This window comes from Lutra lutra, chromosome 3 (genome assembly GCF_902655055.1).
Source record: "Lutra lutra chromosome 3, mLutLut1.2, whole genome shotgun sequence".
Classification (NCBI taxonomy): Eukaryota; Metazoa; Chordata; class Mammalia; order Carnivora; family Mustelidae; genus Lutra; species Lutra lutra.
Genome location: NC_062280.1, coordinates 176,340,675 through 176,364,418, shown reverse-complemented (window position 1 = coordinate 176,364,418; position 23,744 = coordinate 176,340,675). Strand labels below are relative to the sequence as shown.

General features: G+C 34.9%; 1 long non-coding RNA gene across 2 annotated transcripts in view; it reads left to right on the top strand.

Moving 5' to 3' along the window:
• Positions 1 to 23,744, top strand: part of LOC125094742 (uncharacterized) — a 205,210-nt gene that overhangs the window by 56,707 nt on the left and 124,759 nt on the right. The gene's annotated exons all lie outside the window — the stretch shown is intronic.

The following is a 23,744-nucleotide window of genomic DNA, read 5'->3' as shown; positions in this document are numbered from 1 at the left end:
TACATAGGAATTATTTGCCTGTTTTTATTCCTGACTCCAGGTTGAGGTTATCCCAGAAAACTCTTAAATTAACAAAGGCAAATTTCCTTAAAATCACTTGAAGTAGTCCCCAGATGTTGAGGCTACAAATGCCTAGGTAGGAGGTGACTAGAATTACTGTTCTTGTTTCATAAATTCATATGCAAACACATTACATAACATACATGGATATTTAAAATGTCTTTATACTAACAAGGGATCCTACCATTTGAAAATTGGGAAACCTTTATATTTGCCTTCACTTTAAAATGAGTGCTAGGCAATGTTGCTACTTTTCAGCATTATAGTATAGAGTTGGTCATTAACTGAATTTAGGGAGAAAAGTGAATTTTCCAAAAAGGAACAAATGTACTGTGATTTTTACACTACAGAGAAAGGAATCCCTATTTTGAATGCAACCAATTTTGTATTTATATTACTGGTTGCTTTTCTGCCTGACCTCTTTCCATTATTGGTTACAATATATAACTCATCAAAATAATTCTCTGATTACTGCTTTCATATTGGGTTCTTTGGTGATATTTACTAAATGATAGCTCATAATTATTACTTTTCATAAATTTATAGTATTAGTATTCTTTACTAATGCTAGCATTTCCTTTCCTACTCATCATTTTTTATTCTTCTGTTGAAATTGCAGCATAGTATAGCAAACTGATTAATTCTACTTCTAACACTTATTTAAACTTCCAGTACCATAGTCTGTCATCTATACAATAAGGATAGATAATAACACCAGATTTACACCTAACAATCTATAAGGATTAAGTGAGTTCTTACTTGTAAAGCACTAAACTCAGGCCAGCTAGGGAAATGTTAGGCCTCTAAAAGTGGCTCAGGACATAGGAGGTATTCAGTAAATATTTGCTCTTATATAAAACACTGGTTTTACTCCAGAAATATAGCTATGTTTTACATAGTCAATAATTCCTAGATAATACATGCTATTTTTGAAGACCGAATCTTAGTCTTTTTGTCTATTGCTGTTTGATAAGTATCTTAGATATAACGTATGTTGGAAGTCACTACACACACTTGGTTCAGTTTTTTCATCCCTAGATGCACCTTTGGAGATGTTATGGTGAGATTGTGACTGTGAAATTTATTGAGAAAATTTAAATGTGACCTAAATAAATGTGACTTTTTAAATTAAACTTTTTAACTTTTAAACAATTATAACTCCATGTGCAGTTGTTAGAAATAATAGAACTCTTGCATACTGTTAACATTTCCCACAGAAGTAATGTCTTGCAAATTTATAGTACAATATTAAAATCAGGATATTGGCATTGATACAATCTACCAATCTTACAAGTACTTACAAGTTACAAGTAGTGTGTGTGTGTGTGTGTGTGTGTGTGTGTGTGTGTGTGTGTGGTTTAGTTCTTTGCAATTTTATCACCTGTATAGGTTAGATAAATGGAAGTTTTACAGATGTCTGTGGTCATTGGTATGCCTTTCTGTGTGCCACTTTTATTCATTGTTTTCTTCAGCGGTTATGTTTATCATTCAGGAAACACTTTGAATTGATAAATGATAAATTTGATAAATTATTTGATACTTAACTAAAGAGAAATTCTGAATGGCTCGAGGTAAGAACTTTATGGTAAAGGTGGAGAGTGTTCAACATGTACAGATAAGGAAATGGGACAAGAGACAGAAAATAAAACAATGCATAGACTTAAATTTGCCAAAGAAGAAATTATTAGAAATTAAATAGTAGACTTTATCATTATATGAGAAAAAATGAAATCACAGATATATTTTTTAAAAGGTGAATAAAGCAATACTTACAAAAATGTACTAAATGGATATATATTAAATGAAATGTACATGTCTGTTAGTGTATAATAATGATGTAATTCAATTAATTCCAATATATACCTAGTGTCTGTTATATAAATCCATTATAGACAATGCAAATATGTAAAATCCAGTATTATTTTCAAGGTGCTCATAGTGTAAAAGTAAAAAAAGAAATGCTTATGTGGGGACAAGAATCGGAATGAATAATCTAGATAATATGTAGACAAGAAATCTAGAGGCATCAGAGAGCAATAAAGGTAAATGATATTCCACAAAAGAGATAGGAATGAACTATACTTTGGTGGTGGCAGATTGCTGGAGAAAAAGTAAAAGACAAGATGAAAACAATGAATGCCAGGTATGGAGGAGACAAAGAAGCTGACACGGGACTTTGGAGTGACTGTGAGTTTTTATATTATAGAATATGATGAGATAATATCCAGCTGATAAGTCAGGGGCCATATTATAGTAAACCTTGGAAACAAGTGTAAGATGCTGATAGGGAATCACAGTCCCAAGATCAACACATCAAACTGAGTGAAATGGCAGGCATACGCTTATTTTATTTCTTCCATTTTATAAGACACTATGAAGTTGATAAGCAACAGCCATAAATGAGTCTGTTTTTAATCTACAAAATATTTTATCAAAATTTAACTAGAGATTTTTTTTTCATTTTTACAGTTTTGTTTTAACCAGTATCCCAAACAGTCTCTGAAGACAGGGAATATGGGTGTAATGGATAAAACCGCTTGCACAGATACTGCTAAATTGATGTGTAATCAGGGTCTGATTGGTTCTGATTATGAAAGCTCTCTTTAATGAATACAAATGCTTGCTAGACTGTTAAAATTCCTTCTTGTATTCTTATGTATTCACTATAAAATATTCCTTTGTGGGGCACTGAAGAACTTGATCTGTTCTCTTTTGAGCTTCCCATACATGAAGTTTTAGTTAAAAAAGGTTAAAAATAAATTATATTAGTGGAATTTTAAAGTTGATTTTAAAAATAATTAACCAGTAAGCTGGGGTATCAGTATACAAACAATTGATCATAATTATGTAGTATCAAGTGTCCTCTTACCAAATAGCTTATGCAGTTTATTTATGCATAAGTAGGTCAAATAGTGCCCCACAAACAAATGGTGGGAGTTAATGATGCTGATGAGTTTCCTCTTCATTTGGAGAGGAGTACATTAGCTAGTATCATCTTTCTAGCCCATGAACTATGTTTTATGACACAGAGTGTATAGTAGTAAATCAAATAAGATACGTATGTGTCTATGGTCATTAGGGTTATAATCCTGGGGGTTCAACTTGGTATTGCTCTAAAGAAAAAAAAAGCTCAAAAAGCTAGACTCTTTTTAAAAAGCATAAAGAAAGGTAATTCATAATAGACCTTTACTCTTCCTGACCTCAAATTTACCAATTTAATGTACTGACTTTTCTGTAAAGCTTACCCATTCCATTACTCTAGGATTCCCATCTCCTCTGGCCTTTTGAGGAATCTTGTCTCTGATTTTATACTCTCATTTAATAGAAACTCCTCTCTAGGGTACATCATCCTTGCATTCAAATGTGCATACATCTCCCACGTCTTGATTCTACAACCAGAATTGATCCTGACTTGTAATCTATGCCCTAATACTTATCTTCCACAGTGCGGTGAACCACTGCTCTGAATTAGAGCTGTTTTTCTAAAATTGGAGATGAATTTCCTCCTTTCTAAAACCCCATTTCCTTCACTTCCACATTACAACACTCTTCTATTCTACTTTTTACTTCCTTTAACCCTGGCTGCAGTCTCCATTTCTAGCTTCTTCTCTTGTATGAAACCATTTAATGTCAGAACTTCTTGGAGCTCTGTACCCTTCCTCTGTTGGGTTCTGTCATTCACTCCTGTGGCTTTAGTCATCATCTGTATTTCAGTGCCTTTTATTTTTTTAAGAGATTACAAATTCTATATCCAACTTCCTGCTCCACTGAATGTTTTATAAGTAACACAAATTAAACAAAGTCTTAAATTTTAACTTATTATCTCCTTTTCCCCCAAATATTTCAATATTCTCTGTCTCCTTTCTTAGGAAACATGATTATGTTTCATCCTGCTTCCTAAATCTGAACCTGGATGATAATTCTTCATATTTTCATCCCTCTTTCTCTCATTTACCATGTTCTGTCCATTCTAAATGGTTTCAAACTCATCATTTTCTGTCAGTCTCAGTGTGCCACACCAGAATAAAGGTGTTAACCTGATGATGTCTTTTAAAAAATTCATATCCAAGCCACTGAATTCCTATCCAGTTGTTACTTATTCTCTGCCCTCATCTTGGGACAGCTTTTCCCTCATTTACCTGCGGTGGTTTTGTTGTTACTCAAGAAATCATTATTTCTGTTTACCAGTCCATTCTTGTGTGCTGTTTTCTCTGATTATAACCAGTCATCCTCCTATTTCAACCCATGCCTGAACCTCACCCTCATCTTACATATTCCCTTGCTACAGGATACCCAGTTAAATTTGAATTTCAGAGAGACAGTGAAGAATTTTTAATAAAATATGTCCCTGATGTTTCATGAAACGTATTTAAACTAAGCAACTTCTTATTGTGTATTTGAAATTAAAATTTAAGTTTAACTATATCTTCTTTTCCCTCCAAATCTGGCATCCCTACATCACAATACATCTCTTATTTTCTAGTAGAGTTTGTACTCTCTGAAGACAGGGACTGTGCATGACTTTGTTTGAGCTGCTATTCCAGTCTCTACCAAATAGGTGAACAACCAGAAAGCATTTAATGTACATTGGCTGAAGTTATTATTTATATGATGCTCAGGTTCTCTGAAAATTTATACTAATTTGCCTACACAAACTTCCCCCTTGCTATTATTACATTTTTGCTACTCACCTTAGGCATTCTTACTCAGATGAATTCATTCAAACCTATGAACTTTACTCCACCGCTGCCTCTTGGAAAATCCCACAATTCCTCATAGTATAAATTTAAGACATAAAGTTCTGCTAAAGTCACAAATGAGACCCATCTCTTCCATGAAACCTTTTTTTAAAAACTTTTGATCTTCAAGATTATTATATCCAGCTATTATATTCAACAAAACTCTTAAAATTCACAGAAAAAAACTGTTTCACTTTTTAGGAAAAACCACTGTTTAGAAATTGAAAACATGAATTCCTGTTTTAAGTTACTGCCAGGGTAACTATGAACCTCTATGGAGTCTGCATTTCTTTACTGTAGGTCCAAATTTGTCCTGGGCCGGTGTGTGTGTGTGTGTGTGTGTGTGTGTGTGTTATGTTTTGGAAGGAGAGAAAGTGGACTAATAATAGAAAACATTGGTTATCAGTTGGACATTTTACTGGATACCAGACATTATGTGGTCAGAATACAACTTGATATTTCATGTATTTCCCCATAACTTGGGGAGACAACTTTTAACTTTTCAGTGTGGTGCTGTGTCCAGATCACTGTATTCCACATTTGTATATCTGTCCTTCTGAAGTTTTTCTGAGGTTATTTGCCTGATTTCCTCATGACAATAAGCATTTATTCTATAACCCCAGTATGTCTACAAATAAAGTATAACAGTGCATAACAAACTCTTTAACTCTTACCTTTGTCATTTTTAAATATCAGAAGAGTATCCAAGACAGAATAAGTCAGCAGTCTGGCATTTGTCATGCTGGATTGGTTGCCTGAGTATTCCATTGAGGGCAGGACCTTGAAGAACAGCCCCTGCCATTCGCCAATATTAGAGATTTACATATATGAGATTGAGAACATCACTTAATCATTCAGTTATACATATATAAATCCCAGACACCACTTGCTAGTTAATTCTCTTTGGTTGAATATTTTGTATTTATATTTAATAACTTTGTAACTTCTCCTGGAGATAGTGTGTATCCTAGCATATAATCATATATGTAGCATATAGTTACAAATACCAAATTTATATAACTTACCATATACTAAGATACTTATATTGTGAAACCATTAAGTTAAAGTTCTAAGTACATAGAGTCCTCCACAGTTACTAGTTTAATGTATTTCCCTAAAACACTGCTCTTTTATTTTTCTCCCACTAATAAAATCTAAAATCAGTCTTCATTATAAAAATATGTATTATATAAGAAGTGATGTGTATGTATGTGTATATGTGTATGTATACATACACACACACATATATGTATGATGGAATATATATATGATGGAATATTACTTAGCTCTAAAAAAGATCTTGCCATTTGCAGCAACATAGATGGATCTAGAGGGTACAGTGCTAAGTGAAATAAATCAGTGGGATTTAAGAAACAAAACAAATGAACAAACAATGAAAAAAGAAACAAAAAACAGACTTTCAAATAGAACAAACTGGTGGTTGCCAGAGGGGAGGTAGGTGGGGGATGGGTGAAATACATAAGGGGGATTAGGAGTACACTTATCTTGATGAGTATGGAGCAATGTATATAATTGTAGAATTATTTTACTGTATACCTGAAACTAATAAACACTGTATATTATTTATACTTCAATAAAAAATGTATTATATAGTTGTATGTTAGTCAAATCTTACCAATTTGGCAGTGTTTTAATTTCCATAAAATCAGTAATGATATTTGACTGTGTATTCAAATTACAGTCAGAATATTAAAGAAATTTATTTTTCCTCTGGTAAGACCATCTATTAAATCATATTAAGATTGGGAAAAAAATGGAGTGTGTTTTTCTTAAATAGTTATACCAGTTATCTTCAGGTTTCTTACCTAGCTAATTAAAACAACAGTTAATGATTGCACTTTATTTTTTTCATCCATTTAATTTATTTTTTAATTTACATTCAAATTTATTAACATATAGTTTATCATTAGTTTCAGGGGTAGAATTTAGTGGTTCATCAGTTGCATATAACACCCAGTGCTCATTACATCAAGTGCCCTCTTTAATACCCATCACCCAATTACCCTATCCCCCAACACCTCCCCTCCAGCAGCCCTCAGTTTGTTCCCTACAGTTAAGAGTCTCTTATGGTTTCCCTCCCTCTTTGTTTGTATCTTATTTTATTTTTCCTTCCTGTCCCTGATGTTCAGTTTTGTTTCTTAAATTCCACATTTGAGTGAAATCTTATGGTATTTGTCTCTCTCTGGCTGACTTATTTCACTTGGCATAATACCCTCTAGTTCCACCCATGTCATTACAAATGGCAAAATTTCATTCTTTTTGATGGCTGGGTAATATCCATTGTATATATGTATATATATATGACATCTTTTTTAACTGTTCATCAGTAGATGGACATCTGTTCTCTTTCCACAGTTTGACTGTTGTGGACATTGCTGCTATAAACATTGGGGTGCATGTACCCTTTCAAATCACTGTTTTTGTATCCCTCGCATAAATACCTAGTAGTGCAATTGCTGAGTTGTAGGGTAGTTCTATTTTTTACTTTTTGAGGAATCTCCATACTGTTTTCCAAGTGGCTGTACCAGTTTGCATTCCCATCAATAGTGTAAAAGGGTTCCTTCTTTCTCCCAACACCAATATATACCGTTGAAGAGACTCTTTTTTTTCAGTTGGATATTCTTTCCTGCCGTGTTAAAGATTGGTTGACCATAGAGTTGAGAGTCCATTTCTGGGCTCTATTCTGCTCCATTGATTTTTCTGCCAGTACCTTACTGCTTTGATGATTATAGCTTTGTAATACAGCTTCAAGTATTGGAATTATGATGCCTCCAGCTTTGGTTTTCTTTTTCAACATCACTTTGGCTCTTTGGGGTCTTTCCTGGTTCCAGAATTTTTTGTTTGTTTGTTTGTTTCAATTCAGTGAAAAATGCTGGTGTTATTTTAATAGGGATTACACTGAATGTGTAGATTGCTTTGGATAGTATAGACAATGTAACAATATTTGTTTTGCCAGTCCATGAGCTTGGACTTTCAAAGACTAGTCTATTTATGTGGGTATATTTCTTAAAAACAAATCTTTATGTAAGTTTTTTATTGTGTGAATTTTAGGAAATCAATAAATAAAAGTTGAACTGGTAAGACTATCTTATGGATTATATGTTGCTGCAAATAATCTTCAAATTTTATGGTTTAAATGGATTTAGATCATCTGTTTCAATTACGTTATAAATTATTTCATCAAATATGTATTTCAGAACATTTTTTATATACATGAGAACTGGAGTCCTGAGTAGAAATGTGTTTTGTTATCCAAGGTCAAAGAATAAGTCTGTCACAGAACCAGCAGAGCAAACTAGTAATAGTGAAAAATTGCTATGTACTAGGACCTGTACTGATAGCCATCCTATTCTTTAATCTTTTCAACAAACCAATGAAGTAATTAAGATTATCCCCATCTTACAAATGTAATTATACCAGTACTGAAGAGATGAGGAACTTGAATCCAGCTTGTCTGGATTATACAATGGAATTTGGTATTCAGCTATGTCTGAATGCAAAGCCTGTGATCATACACACCATGACACAACACATAGGTGATATACCTTAAAAGAATTTGATTAGGAAACGAAAGGAAAGAGCAGAAAAGTCACATTTATGTGCTTTACTTTTAACTTATATTCACTTCTAGTACCTAAGGGAATTCCCACTACAGAAGAGCCAATGAACATCATGTCATCGTCCCTCACCTCCTCCTCTTCCTGTTACTGCTGCTGCTAGTAATACTACTACCACTGCTGTTGAAACAATACTATTTAAATAGTTTAAATATAATAATAGTAGTTTAAAAATGTTGAGCAAAATATTTTTCAGACAGGTTTCTAAGTTTTCACCTAAAACTTACGAGCATCATATGGTTGTTATCTCTCTTTTTATGGACAAGTCAAGAAGCACCTAGAGGTTAAATAAATGCTTGAGTATATTGTAGATGGCTATAATAGGCACAGGGCAAATACAGGCAGAATGACTGTAGAGTGTGCAGTAAAAATGACTATAATGTCAAAATTATCCTCAGGCACATATATATGGAAATATAGCATTATTTCCTTGGGTTAAATTGGACTTCTGCTGTGCATTAATTCTGTGGATTTAGTCAAATTGTACTTGAACTTTTTCAGGATTCTTTGTCTTGTTTATAATAAACTAGAGATAATACTGATTTCAAAGAATTACGCTTAAGATTAAATTAAATTGGATATTAAGAAACACTTTGTGGGGCGCCTGGGTGGCTCAGTGGGTTAAGCCGCTGCCTTCGGCTCAGGTCATGATCCCAGGTCCTGGGTTCGAGCCCCACATCGGGCTTTCTGCTCAGCGGGAAGCCTGCTTCCTCCTCTCTCTCTCTGCCTGCCTCTCTGCCTACTTGTGATTTCTCTCTGTCAAATAAATAAATAAAATCTTTAAAAAAAAAAAAAGAAACACTTTGTGTGACAAAAATCAAAATTTTTAAGAATGTCAAGATTGGTAAAACAAGTAGGATGTGTGTGTGGGGGGGTATAATAACCCTAGCTTATATGTATAAGAAATCAATACTTCTAGGAAAACTTTGGAATAGTATTTTGTTATATTCATTTTATATTTTAGAGAGGTATACTAGGATCTGACAAAAGAAATGGAATGAGAATGAATAACATAAATAAATGCAATAAATTATCATTACCGTAATAATACATCAGGGAAAAAAAATATCTGTGCCAGGCACTACAAGGCATGCCACCCAGACTGCTGCCTCTAAAATGAGGTCTGTAAGTTCTGAGTACAGTTCAAAGACCAGATTACAGACACAAATGAACAGCTTTCCTATCATGAAACCAGGCCTCTTTGGAACTGTAAAATTATTCATGAGAAATTTTTAAATCCTTTTAGATATACTTCCCAAAACTTCATGTCATTTCAAGAAAGTTATAAAAAAAAAAAAAAAGTCAACCAGCTGCTTCATCCTACCATTTTTTTGTTTAGCAAATTTTTTTTTTACTTGAAGTGCCTTGCATAGAATAACCAGATACATAGCAATTTATAAGTCAATTTATTGTAACAGCCAGGAAACCAAGATGATTAATGTGTATCTCTTAATATATTCAAAGTGCTGTGTCTACATGCAAAATATTCTTTCTCAATTCTACATATAATACATGCCACAACACCTTGTCAAGCACAAAGACTGAATCCTAATAAAGTACAGAATTTATCAGAGTGATATAAAGCAGCACAGCTTTTCATAACAAGGACCTTCAAAAAGATAGGAACTTTAACCATGAAATATTGTTTCTTTTCTTACATTCAAACAGATGTCACAAAAGCTTGTAGAACAGTGTGATTTTTTTCTTATTAAATATAATTTTTCAGAACTGAAGTATAATTTCTTTAGAGTTTATATATACTTGCTGTAGATGCCTTATTTTCTAATATTTTATACATTTCCCTTTTTTTGCAGACTTTATTTATTTATTTGACAGAGACTCAGTGAGAGAGGGAGCATAAGGGGGGAGTGGGAGGGCGCCTGGGTGGCTCAGTGGGTTAAGCCGCTGCCTTTGGCTCAGGTCATGATCTCGGAGTCCTGGGATCGAGTCCCGCATCAGGCTCTCTGCTCAGCAGGGAGCCTGCTTCCTCCTGTCTCTCTGCCTGCTTGTGATCTCTCTCTGTCAAATAAATAAATAAAATCATTAAAAAAAAAAAAAGGCGGGGGTGAGTGGGAGAACAAACAAGCGGGGGAGTGGGAGAGGAGAAGCAGGCTCCCCGCTGAGCAGGCAGCCCGAGGTGGGGCTCCATCCCAGGACTCTGGGATCATGACCTGAGCCGAAGGCAGACGCTTAACTGACTGAGCCACCCAGGCACCCCATTCTATACAATTTCAATAAAATATTATAAAAGCCCCTAAATTTGAAGAAAAAAAAAAAGGGAAACAGGAAGGCACATTTAATGACCACCATCCAATGTAGAGAAAAAGTTTCAGTTCGTGTTTATGTGTATCAGAATCCCTTCATGGGACTCAAGTGAAAATAATTACAGTAAGTTTAATAAAGAAATTATTATTATAGTACAAATCAATAGTATGTTGATACATCAATTATGTGTAGAATTTTTATTAAATGCAAAACATACTCTCTTATTATTGCTATCCAGTACTGTTCTTTTTCCCATAGCATACACTAAAGCCCAATTTATTACCAAATTTGGGGTAGGGAGAGGAACTAAAAAACTAATTGAATACTTGTGAAAAATTTAAATGTTCAGATTCAAAGAAACTACAACTTCTTCCCTAGGTTCTTCTAAAAATATGGCCTAGTTCTTTATTCTTTTTGCTTCTGAGGGTGTAAATTAAGATTATAGATTATAGTTCAATTAGTCAATAGACATATATCCTTGATGTAAAGCAGAGATAAGTAGATTCTGTTTGAATAAAGTTAATTTTTGTTTAACAGAAATCAGACCACTTATTGCCTTGGGCAGTGGGTGGGGAATACTGACTAGGAAGGGGCATAATGTTTTTGGGGTGATGAAACCATTATTATTTCAATTGGAGTGGAGAGTATACGTGTATATAAATTTCTCAAAACTCCTCAAACTGTACACATAAAATGTATCCATTTTATTGTATGCAAATTACACATCCAAAAAATGGTAATTTAAGAAACTCCACAACTATCTGAGCGTATGCTATGTGCCAAACTGGCTAATAGCTCCTGAGTTCTAAATTAGATATAGTTTGGAAAATGGCTTAAAAGAAGCAATTGTTTCTCTGTACTTTAGAGTATTTCAGAGCATGTGCATCTTTCTTCACAAGAGCATCACTTCAATGTAAAGCTGACTCTGTCCCAGGCTACCTTCATTTGGTTCTTCAGTGCTCATATGAGCAGAACACTACTAAGTTTTGAGAGGGCATAAAAGAAATAAGATCCAGGGCGCCTGGGTGGCTCAGTGGATTAAGCCGCTGCCTTCGGCTCAGGTCATGATCTCCGGGTCCTGGGATCGAGCCCCGCATCGGGTTCTCTGCTCAGCAGGGAGCCTGCTTCCCTCTCTCTCTCTGCCTGCCTCTCTGCCTCCTTGTGATCTCTGTCTTTCAAATAAATAAATAAATAAAATCTTTAAAAAAAAAAAAAGAAAGAAAGAAAGAAAGAAGATCCATGGTACCTGCCTCCAAAGAGTTGACAGTTTAGTGGGAGATTAAAAAGATTTAACAAGCTTTAAAAAACAGCAAATAAATGAGAGCAAATTAACATAGCACAACCAACACGCAAGTTGTGAAGTGAAGTAAACACAACAAGCAATCAGAGTGAGTCGGGGTTAATCAGGAGTGGGGCCACAGTGATTCGTGTCCTCAGCACCGTCATAAAGAAGAGAGACAGATTGGGGGAGAAAAGGAGGAAGGTTGTTTTTGGACAGATGAGCATATTGAGAAACAGTTTCCAGTGTAGTAAAGAAAGAGCTGCCCTTGCAGTATGCATTTTGGCTCCATCAAGGACCTTCACCTAGTATCCTCTCCAGCCCCATTAGGATTCCACCCACACAGGACAGAAGGAGGTTTGTGGCCCGGAGGGGGTTCTGCCTCCTCTTGCTACTCTGAAGCAAAGCACTTCCATTCTTGTTACAGATGGATACAATGACGTTTAGCAAAACTGGTTAATTATTACTACTATTGCTATTATTATTATTATTATTATTATTATTATTATAATCTGTGGGAAATAAAGTAACAGTGAAAATTCCAAAAGAAGAAGTTTTTTTCTGGGTAAGATTATCTCAATCTAATTATAGGACTGTTTATTGGTATAATGTTTTAAATAATCACCATGCCTTGTTTTCTTCCTCATCCTGTCTGGAAAACTGCCAACCTGAATTCATTTCAGATTTGCCTGCCAATTCAGATGAATTCACTAGGATTCATAATTCTTCTAAATATTAAGAGCCTAGTCCTCCCCCTGGTTACAATATGCAGGTGTGTCCTGCAGCCTATGGCTGCTCTCTTCCCAGTATCGCTTTTCTCCTTATCCTTTTAGCTAGATCTTGTTGGGTGCAAGAAATAGAGAGCTATTCATGCTTTCCAGGGAGAGAGGTGTTTATTGTACTGATTTGTAAGGATACAAAAGGTGTGTTTTAACTATTCTGCACACCGAACACATGCATTTTTGTATATGTATGAATTTATTATACATACACATAAGTAACATTTCATCAGTAATCTGAAATCAGGAAAATGGTTCTGCTTCTCAGCTAAATGCTGTGCTAGAGGGAACTCAAAAAGGGGTATACTGGATTGTGTTAGATGTCAGAGAATCCATAGTGAGCAAGATAGACATGGTCTTTGAATTCACTCGATGCCATGTTCAAAAGGAAAGCTAGACATTATCCAGAGAAGTGCAAGTAACATAAAAGTGTGTGACAGCAAGTCTTATGAGGTTAAAAAAGGCTTTCTGTGGGAAATCAAGTTTATACTGTAGACTAAATGAATGATAGTTAGCTAGTTTAAAAGTGATTGGGGAGAGCACCTAGGTGGCTCAGTCAGTAGGAAGTCCACCTCTTGATTTCTGCTCAGGTAATGATCTCAGGGTCATGAGATAAAGCCCCACATGGAGCTCTGGATAGGCACGGAGTCTGCTTAAGAGTCTCTCTCTGTCTCTCTCTCTGGTTACCACCTGCCTCTCCACACGCTTAGGCTTACACATGTGCTCTCCCCACCCCCGCCCCGCCAAAAAAGAGTAAGTGATTAGGGATTGTTTTAATGGCACTGCAACTAGATTAATGTATTTCCATAAAATGCTGTTTTTTAATTTTTCTCCCACTGATCCCTAAAATGAGTCTTCATCATATATATATATATATAAAATGAATGATGTGTGCATATATATGTGTGTGTGTGTGTAGTATGATGTAGCTAAGAAAGAATTATGGGAGGCAGATGTTTTCTTTAAAAAGTTACTTGATCCCTAATCTAGACTATGAAATCAAAATCTTTAGAGAAGGGACCTGGGAATATCTCTTTTTAACAAGTTTTCAAATGATTCTCATTGTACAAGTTTGGGAAACACTGGGGTAGAGAAAATAAGTGTTTCAGGCACAGTTTTTTAAATTTGTTGTTTGTTTGTTTGTTTATTTTAAGATTTTATTTATTTATTTATTTGTCAGTAAGAGAGAGAAGAGCGAGGGCGAGCAGGGGGAGCGGCAGGCAGAGGGAGAAGCAGGCTCCCCGCTGATCAAGGAGCCTGATTCAGGCCTCGATTCCAGGGCCCTGGGATCATTACCTGAGCTGAAGGCAGATGCTTAACCTACTGAGCCACCCAGTCATCCCTTTACTTTTTTATAGCAGTTTTATTAAGGTATAATTCACATGCCATATTTCAGGTACAATTTTAAGCTTAAATTTAGCTACCTTGTTGTTGAGTTGTTTTCCTTTATTTTCAGTTTTCCTGATTTGGGGCCCAAAGTAATTCTGTACATCTCTCTGAAAACAGATGTAATGTTCTTTTTAAACATGCTTTTCTAAAAAATAAGTATTCTGGTCTCTTTAGCCTTTCATCATAGATTAGTCTCCAACCCTAAACCACCATTTCAGTTAAAAAAAAATTTTTCATTTATATACTTCAAATTCACTCTTGTTGGTGTACACATCTATGAGTTTTGACAGATGGAAAGAATCATGTTATCACCACTGCAGTCAAAATACAGAACAGTACCATCACCCAAAAACCTTCCTTCATTTTGCCCTTTTGCAGTCATACCTTTCCTCCATCCCTAACCTCTGGCAACCACAGATCTCTTCTCTGTCCCAATAGTTTTCCCTTTTCAGAACATCATATAAATGGAATCATGTAGCCTTTGGGTCTGGCTGCTTTTGCTTATTAGCATAATGCATATGAGAACCATCCTATTGTTCTGTGTATCGCTGGTTTATATCTTTTTTTATTTCTGAGTCACATTCCATTGCTTGGGTGAACCATAGTTTATTCCTTCACCAGTTTAAAGACGTATTGGTTGTTTCTAGTTTGAGCGATTATGAATAAAGTCACTATAAACATTTCATACAAAAAAAAAAGAGGATTTTCAAACATCCGAAACAAAAGTTAACACCAAAAATGTAGCTCCATTCTCCATTGTTATAAACTTAATAAACTGTTTAAGAATAATTCTTGAATTTGAAGTTAAGTAAGGTGAACTCATGGGTTCATTCATTCATTCAATAGTTATTAAGCATCCACTCTGTGTCTATCATTATTCCAGGTGAAAGGAAAGTAAGAGTAAACAACTAAGGTGATCAAACATCCTTGTTTTCCAGGAACCTTGTGGGAGACATTATAGCACTGAAAGTCCTACATCCTAAGAAACCCCTAGTCTCTCACAAACCAGAATATTTGGTCACCCTATCAGAGACAACCCACTTTCTTGCCTTCATAGAACTTAAATTCCAGCTGAAGAGACAGAACATCAACATATGCTTTCCATATGTGGGAGGTGTTAATAAATGCAGTGCAGGAGTGTAAAGCCAGGCAGTGGAAAAGAAAATTAACAGGGACTGGAATTTTTGATATATTATTCAGAAAAGGCCTCTCTAAGAAGTGATATTTAAGCAGAAACTCAAATAAAATTCGGAATCCAGCCATGAAAACATCTGAGGAAATTTCAGAAAAAGAACAGAAAGGGCAAACTTTCTAAAGAAACAGAAGGCTCATTAAGCTTGAGAGTTCAATGAGGTTAAGAGTCAGAGGGTGACCAGCCTAGGCCAGGCCTTGATTGGATATTGATTATACCCCCGTGTCATAGGAAACCACTGAAAGAGCTGAACATGGACTCAGTTATGACCTAATAATATGCTACCTTTAAAAGCTTTTTTTTTCCCCCCCAAAATAATGCATGGGAGTCTAATGACTTATTTTGGCTCATCTTTATTATTATAAAATTCTTATTGTGATATTTACAGCTTCTAGTTGGAGTTTTTAATCTTTTATTTTTGGCATAATAGAGTAAGTTTCTTATTGTCTGCCCTTGTGATAAATATGCCATATATATTAGAAAAAGTACCCATTCTAAAAAGTGTACGTCAAAAAACCATCTGTGTGCTTACATATAGTGAATAAGTTATAAAAAATCAATATTAAGCAATAAGTAGTGATTTCTCAAAGTAAGAAGAGTGAAGATAATAGTGACTATTATAATAAGATAATATTGATTTTGTAAAACTAAGGATATAATTTTATATTCTACATATTAATGTTTTATTCATATTTCTTTTTTTGATACAAAACATTTTACATGTGTTATCATGATTTTTCTCCCCATTTTACCTTCTCAAATCATAACAGATATCCAAGACAAAAAACAAAATGAAAAACCAAAAAGAAGAATTTTTTAAAAATCTATAGCTGCCCAGGACAAAAATCACTTAATAAAATTTATGTTTTAAAAATTGCCCATTACAGATAGTCAGTTTCTATATAATTAGAAATGTGACATTCTATGTTTTTATTTCATGTTATAATATGCATTTTTCAAACCTTATATATGATTTTAAAATATATATGTTATTGTTATGAGCAACACTGATTTTCGGGGTGATTTGGGTTTTTTTTGTTGTTTTTGCTTTGTTTTGTTTTGTTTTTAAGATTTTATTTATTTATTTGACAGAGAGAGAGGGATCACAAGTAGGCAGAGAGGCAGGCAGAGAGAGAGGGGGGAAGCAGGCTCCCTGCTGAGCAGAGAGCCTGATGCAGGGCTGGATCACAGGACTCTGGGATCATGACCTGAGCCGAAGGCAGAGGCTTAACCCACTGAGCCACCCAGGTACCTGGTGATTTTGTTTTGAATACCGTTATTTTGCAATAATCAGAAAAACTTTGAACAGTGGCTTTTTTTCTCTTGAGACATAATGTGAATAAATAAATGTCTACTTTATATTTAATATAACATTCTTACATTCATCTTTATGAGTAGTGTCTGAGCCAGTATCAGCATCATCTGTCTGAAAATGTGTCTCCCCAATTATTTGTTGAATGAATCAGTGAATGAAGATAGTTTACTTATGTACATTTTTCAGTAAAATGCCGTTTGAGTCATCTCTTGACAACTAAACAATTTCTTATATCTGTGATGTTCTCACCTAGGAAGTCAGCTTTATGGAGCATTGTCTTAAGAATATTGCAATATATAATTATTTTGATACTTTATGTTTCTGTGTCAATATTACTCAATGGCAGTATCTATAATTGTATTATTATTTCACTGATGATTGCATGAGAATTGTTTGTCAGCAAATCTTAAAAAATATTTATTACATAATATCACTAGCCTGTGATAAAGAAAATAATTTAATAAAATATGTCTTCTTGGGACCTTTTCCATGCAGAAATAGAATACTTTAATTTGCAATGCAAGAAATGCCTTTGATTGGATTATAATTTGTATTCAGTAGTTCCAGTAAAGACTTGGGTGATAAGCATGGCAATTCCTAAAGGGTTTGGTGGTTACAGAAATAAGTTCAATAAGGAAAAGCTTATGAAAGTACATTTTTCTATCATTGTTTTAACAATGTTAACCAATGTTAACAACTAAAAGCCCAAGGTAAACTTATTATAGCCCTCAATATATATTGAAGAATGTTTTCCTTATGAAAGTGAATAGCTTTATCCTTAAAAAAAAAAAAAAAAAGCAGAGTACAAAAAAGTGTCTATTTAGATTACAGAATGATGAATTCAGGTTTTCCATTAATTCTGGGTTGTGGAGCATTTGATTTTGTTGAGCCCCCCCAACCTTGGAAAATTTTAATATGAAAGGGTAAATCCCAAAATAGTTTTTATCTCCAGTGAATTAAGTATAAACAAAAAGGTGAATAAAATTGATTATAAGGTCCTCTTCCATTTCAATATTCTGTGTTCCCTAAGCAGATTAAAATATCATGGTTATAAATATGTTCCTTTCCTAAAGATTTTAAGAGATTCTTTCATTACTTTTCTAAAATGTCACAAGCACCAAATCAAACCCCTTTGTGTATGCAGTAGCATAGCATGTTAGCAGGTACTTATATTTATTTGTGATGCTGCATTCTTTAATTTTAAGGAATATCCAAAAGCTACCTTTGAATAAGTATTTTTCACACACATACATAGACACACACATTTAAATATTATGTGGTCTTCATTACGAACGTATATTGTCTTAGACAGAAATGACCTCCAGAAATCAGTAATAAGAAATAACTGTCCGTTTTTATACAATAAGAAAGCCCCATATAATATAGAATTTTATTTTTCCTTTTAATGTATCCTAAAAAAATTAAATGCTTCAACACAGCAAATGAAATCATCTACAAAATGACAAAGCAACCTATTGAATGCAAGAAAATATTTGCAAATTATATATTTGAAAAGGGGCTAATTCCAAAATACCTAAAGAACTTACACAACTCGATAGCAAAAAACAAATCAAATGGACAAAGGAACTGAATAGACATTTTTTCCCAAAAAGATATTTAAATGCCCAAACAGGGAGATAAAAATGGGTTCAACATCATTGTTTGTCAAAGAAATGAAAATCAAAACCACAATGGGATATTCACACCTGTTAGGGTGGCTACCATCAAAAAAACCAGGACAAGTGTTGGCAAGGATGTGGAACAAAGGGAACCCTTTAACTGATGGGAAGAATGTAAATTGGAGCATGCTTTAAGGAAAACAGCATGCAGGTCAAAAATTAAAAATAGAACAAACATATAATCTAGCAATCCCTTTTCTAGGTTTGTATCCAAAGAAAATAAAATAGGATATCAATGAGATATTTGCACTCTCATGTTTATTGCAGCATTATTCACAGTACGCAAAATATGGAAACAACCTAAGTGTCAATCAGTGGATGAATGGATAAAGGTGTGGTATATATACCTACAGTGGGATATTATTCAGCCATGATATAGAAGGACATCCTTCTGTTTGCCATACATGGGTGAAACTTGAGGATATTTTTCTAAGTCAGGTTATCAGAGAAGACAAATGCTGCATGATATCACTTATATGTGGAATGTAAAAAAGCCAAACACGTAGAAACATATAGTAAAATGGTAGTTACCAGGGGCTAAAAGCTGACAGTAAAGAGGAAATGGTCAAAAAGTAAAAATTTCCAGTTATGAGTAAGTTCTGGGGATTTAATGTACAATGCAGTGATTATAGCTAATAATACTATATTATAGACTCAAAAGTTACCAAGAGAATAAATCTTAAATGCCCTCACAGAAAAAGAAAGAAAGAAAGAAAGGGTAATTATGTGACCTAATGGAGGTGTTAGCTAAGTCTATATTGGTAATCATTTTGCAGTATATAAGTGTATCAAATCAACAAGTTATAGACCTTTAACTTACATAATGTTTGTTATATCTCTATAAAAGTGGAAAAAAAACCCACTTTAAGTGATTATGTTGAAGATTAAATGAATTAATACATGAAAATATGCTTCATAAAATATAAAGTGATACAGACATAAAAATATCTTAATATCATAATGGCTCTCAAGTTCCCATGAAACTTTCACAGTTCTCTAAAAACAGTATTTGGACTGCTTTTAGTGGAAACAAAATACCTATTAATAGACATTAGAAATAGCCTGTTGCTCTCATTATGAAGAAAGTTAGATTTATGTAGTTTCAAAAAGGAGGAATGAATAACAAACTGGCTGCCAAATATTTGGCATGTATTTGAAAATTGTAGTTGTGGGTCTGAGTAAAATAAACAAACCCCATTTTCAATTTCATTGACTATGAGGAAGGATGCTGGGTATAGGTTATTAGAAGTCTAAAAGTAAATGGATTCCTTTGCTGAGGGAGCCATAGGCCCTATAAAAATAAAAGCCAGAGTGAACCAGGTTTTAAACCCCCTGTTTAATGCTGTTCTTTCTCCAGCTCCTTTAGGTGTAGGGTTAGGTTGTATATTTGAGACCTTTCTTGTTTCTTGAAAAAGGCTTGTGTATATACTTTCCTCTCAGGATTAACTTTGCTGTATCCCAAATATTTTGAACAGTTGTGTTTTCATTTTCATTTGTTTCCATGAATTTTTAAAATTCTTGTTTAATTTCCTGGTTGACACGTTCATTCTTTAGTAGAATGCTCTTTAGCCTCCATGTATTTGAGTTCTTTCCAACTTTCCTCTTGTGGTTGAGTTCTAGTTTTGAAGCACTGTGGTCTCAAAATATTCAGGGAATGATCCCAGTCTTTTGGTACTGGTTGAGACCTGATTTGTAACCCAGGATGTGATCTGTTCTGGAGAATGTTCCATGTGCACTAGAGAAGAATGTGTGTTCTGTTGCTTTGGGATGGAATGTTCTGAACATATCTGTGATGTCCATCTGGTCCAGTGTGTCATTTAAAGCCTTTATTTCCCTGTTGATCTTTTGCTTAGATGATCTGTCCATTTCAGTGGGGGGGGGGGGGTGGGTTAAAGTCCTCTACTATTATTGTTAATGTGTTTCTTTGATTTTGTTATTAATTAGTTTATGTAATTGGCTGCTCCCATGTTAGGGGCATAGATACTTAAAATTGTTGGATCTTCTTGTTGGACAGACACTTTAAGTATGATGTAGTGTCCTTCCTCATCTCTTATTATAGTGTTCAGCTTAAAATCTAATTTATCTGATGTAAGGATTGCCACCCCAGCTTTCTTTTGATGTCCATTAGCATGGTAAATTGTTTCCCACCTCCTCACTTCAGAAGAAGAGAAATAATAAAGAATAGAGCAGAAATCAATGAGACAGAAACAAAAAGAACAGTAGAACTGATCAATGAAACTAGGAGCTGGTTCTTTTTTTTTAATATATTTTATTTATTCATGTGACAGAGAGAGAGAGATCACAAGTAGGCAGAGAGGCAGGCAGAGAGAGGGAGGGAAGCAGGCTCCCTGCTGAACAGAGAGCCCGACACGGGGCTCAATCCCAGGACCCTGAGATCATGACCCAAGCCGAAGGCAGAGGCTTTAACCCACTGAGCCACCTAGGCGCCCCTGGTTCTTTGAAATAAGATTGATAAGATTGAAATAAGATAGTTCTTATTTCAAAGATGGTTCTTTGAAATAAGATTATTAAGATTGATAAACCCCTGACCAGGCTTATCAAAAAAGAGAGAGAAAGAGAAAGGATCTAAATTAATAAAATCATGAATGAAAGAGGAGAGATAACAACCAACAGCAAAGAAATGCAATTATAAGATCATATTATGAGCAACTATACACCAGCAAATTTGACAATCTGGAAGAAATGGATGCATTCCTAGAGGCGTATAAACTACCAAAATTGATCTAGGAAGAAATAGAAAACCTGAACAGACCCATAACCAGCAAGGAAATTGAAAGAGTAACCAAAAATCTCCGAACAAACAAGAGCCCAGGGCCAGATGGCTTCCCAGGGGAATTCTACCAAACCTTTAAAGAAGAATTGATACCTATTCTCCTGAAACTGTTCCAGAAAACAGAAATGAAAGGAAAACTTCCAAACTCATTTTATGAGACCAACATTACCTTGATTCCAATACCAGACAAAGACCCCATCAAAAAGGAGAATTACAGACCAATATACTTGATGAACACAGATGCAAAAATTCTCACTAAAATACTAGCCAGTAGGATCCAACAGTACATTAAAAGGATCATTCACCACGACCAAGTGGGATTTATTCCAGGGCTGCAAGTTTGGTTCAATATCCATGAATCAATCAATGTGATACAATACATTAATAAAGAACCATATGATACTCTCAATAGATGCTGGAAAAGCATTTGACAAAGTACAGCATCCTTTCCTGATCAAAACTCTTCACAGTGTAGGGATAGAGGGTATGTACCTCAATATCATAAAAGCAAACTATGGAAAACCCACAGGGAATATCATTCTCACTGGGGGAAAACTGAGAGCTTTTCCCCTAAGATCAGGAACACGGCAGGGCTGTCAACTATCACCACTGTTATTCAGCATAGTACTAGAAGTCCTAGCCTCAGCAATCAGACGACAATAAGAAATAAAAAGCATCTCAATTGACAAAGAAGAAGTCAAACTCTTACTCTTTGCGGATGATATGATACTGTATGTGGAAAACCCAAAAGACTCAACCCCAAAGTTGCTATATCTCATATAGGAATTCAGTAAAGTGTCAGGATATAAAACCAGTGCACAGAAATCAGTTGCATTTCTATACACCAACAACAAGACAGAGAAAGAGAAATTAAGGAGTTGATCCCATTTACAATGGGATACCTAGTAATAAACCTAACCAAAGAGGCAAAGAATCTGTACTCCAAAAACTATAAAGTACTCATGAAAGAAATTGAGGAAGACACAAAGAAATGGAAAAATTTTGTTCCATCCTCATGGATTGGAAGAAAAAATATTGTGAAAATTTCTATGCTGCCTAGAGCAATCTACATATTTATTGCAATCCCTATCAAAATACCATCCACTTTTTTCAAAGAAATGGAACATATAATCCGAAAATTTATCTGGAACCAAAAAAGAACCTGAATATCCAGAGGAATGTTGAAAAAGAAAACCAAAGTTGGCGGCATCACAATTCCAGACCTCAAGCTCTATTACAAAGCTGTCATCATCAAGACGGTATGGTACTGGCACAAAAACAGACACATAGATCAGTGGAACAGAATAGAGAGCCCAGAAATGGACCCTCAACTCTATGGTCAACTAATCTTCTACAAAGCAGGAAAGAATGTCCAATGGAAAAGAAGACAACAAATGGTGTTGGCAGAATTGGACAGACACATGCAGAAGAATGAAACTGGACAATTTCCTTATACCACACACAAAAATAGACTCAAAGACCTCAAAAGACAAAGACCTCAGTGTGAGTCAGGAATCCATGCAAGTCCGTGAGGAGAATACAGGCAGCAACCTCTTTGACCTCAGCTGCTGCAATTCCTTCCTAGAAACATCATCAAAGGTAAGGGAAGCAAGAGAAAAATGAACTGTTGGGACTTCATCAAGATCAAAAGTTTTTGCACAGCAAAGGAAACAGTCAACAAAAGCAAAAGACAACTGACAGAATGGGAGAAAATATTTGTAAATGACGTATCAGATAAAGGGCTAGTATCCAAAATCTACAAAGAACTTATCAAACTCAATACCTGAAGGACAAATATTGTAATTAAGAAATGGGCAGAAGACAGGAACAGATATTTCTGCAAAGAAGACATCCAAATGGCCAACAGACACATGAAAATGTGTTCAACATCACTTGGCATCAAGGAAGTACAAATCAAAACCACAGTGAGACAGCACCTCACACCAGTAAGAATGGCTAAAATCAACCAGTCAGGAAATGACAGGTGTTAGTGAGGATGCAGAGAAAGGGGAACTCTCCTACATTGTTGGTGGGAATGCAAGCTGGTGCATCCACTCTGGAAAACAGTATGGAGGTTCCTCAAAAAGTTGGAAATAGGGGTGCCTGGGTGGTTCAGTGGGTTAAAGCCTCTGCCTTTGGCTCAGGTCATGAACCCAGGATCCTGGGATTGAGCCCAACATCATGCTCTCTGCTCAGCGGGGAGCCTGCTTCCTCTCTCTGCCTGTCTCTCTACCTACTTGTGATCTCTGTCTGTCAAATAAATAAATAAAATCTTTACAAAAAAAAAATTGAAAATAGAGCTACCCTACGACCCAGCAATTGCACTACTGGGTATTTACCCTAAAGATAAAAATATAGTGATCCAAACGGGCATGTGCACCCAAATATTTATAGAAACAATGTCCGCAATGGACAAATAGCCAAACTATGGAAAGAACCTAGATGTCCATCAACAGATGAATGGATAAAGAAGAAGTGGTATATATATGCAATGGAATACTGTGCAGCCATCAAAAAAACAAAATCTTGCCATTTGCAATGACATGGACAGAATTAGAGGGTACTATGCTAAGCAAAATAAGTCAATCAGAGAAAGACAATTATCATATGATTTC